We start from the raw sequence: 1,418 nt of genomic DNA on the forward strand, positions 1-1,418 counted from the left end.
AGTTGCGCACGTTAAAGATCCCTTGGTGGTCTAAAATCGATAAGAGTAGGCTTCGGCCGTCACCCGGGCAAAATTCAAAATTTCCTGCCAACTGAAAAAGTTTAATGTGTCCCGTGCGCTCATATGATCTTATGCAGTTGCGAGCGCCGTAAAACACTTACAAAAACAAAAACATGAGGACGGGTTGTGAAAACCTTTGGTAGCAAACAGATTGTTGTGGAGTAATTTGTTGCAGAGTTATCATCGTTACCTTAGAATTACAAAATTCCATCTGACATTTTTGGCCGTTTTGAGTTATTAAGACCATGGGGTCAGAAACTAAATGTTCTTTCGGCTCTGTCAAAATCGTAAGATTATTCAGAGTCGTTATCAATCATCCCCCTGACCCAAGCTCTCCGGCTGGCGACAGAGAGACGTCTCTTTCTTCCTGCGACACCCAAAAGGGTATAAGCGGCAGATAAAAGTAAAAGTAAAGTTATCAAGATATTCAAAGAATTGCATTAAAAAAGCTTGACATGATGTGAAACTCAAATTTTCCTATGTGAAATTTCTCAATTCTAGGTATTGAGCAGATAAAGTTTTGTAACTTAAAGGTAGCGATATGCCAGTGTCTGTTGTATAGTAGTTAGGCACTTTGTAAGTGCAGGAAGAAAACATGAGTTTAATGCCTGAGTGGGGAAAATTTTTATCGAACATTTCAGTCTTTTTACTGGGATGTTGTATCCCTTTAAACCCAGGTTGGCCCTGACAGGCAGGGTTAAAGCAGTCTGCCTCTAAAAAAATTTCAATTTGTGGAGACGGAGACATAGAATATCAACAAGTACAATTATATAGAGTTCTCCTAGAGAAATAGTGAACCATATGGAAACAACATACTCGTGAAGCTAGGGCAAGATAAGTCGTGAAGTCTTTACAATCCCTCTATTTATCATTTTGGGTTGTTTTGCTTTTTTCTAGCATTACAGACATTTATTACGATGTCAATGAGCTTCTTCTTGAACTAAAACTGAAACTATTTGAAAGTTATAAGAGAAAAATACCTATCTTCAGGATCATATGCAACCAGTGAAAGCGAAAAATAGTTACCATGCACCTCTTTTTCAATCATCATTTCATAATGTGGTCAAAGATGGACCTCCCTATACAAGATGCAAAAGTTTAAGTGCTTCGGAAACTGAGATCTGACTTGCTAGAAAACCCCTGCTATTTTTAAGGGTAAACATTATTCGTACCAGGAAATCTGGGTCACTTTCAGCCTGCAGACTGACGATTGTTATACACGCCTCCATCAACACAATTTAATTGATATATGAGGGCTACTTTGATCCTACCTGTCAGGGCCAAGTCAAGCTGAGAGTGATACAACATCCCAGCAAACAGAGAAGACATATTATGATAAAATAACTTCTGAACCAGGT

The 1,418-nt window shown here is 38.5% G+C and overlaps 1 protein-coding gene across 1 annotated transcript in view; it reads right to left on the reverse strand.

The window, feature by feature from the left end:
• LOC101849658 (serine/threonine-protein kinase D3) overlaps positions 1 to 1,418 on the reverse strand; it is a gene marked incomplete in the record, with an annotated part of 184,041 nt that overhangs the window by 37,908 nt on the left and 144,715 nt on the right.

The sequence above is a fragment of the Aplysia californica genome, unplaced genomic scaffold (genome assembly GCF_000002075.1).
Source record: "Aplysia californica isolate F4 #8 unplaced genomic scaffold, AplCal3.0 scaffold00003, whole genome shotgun sequence".
Classification (NCBI taxonomy): Eukaryota; Metazoa; Mollusca; class Gastropoda; order Aplysiida; family Aplysiidae; genus Aplysia; species Aplysia californica.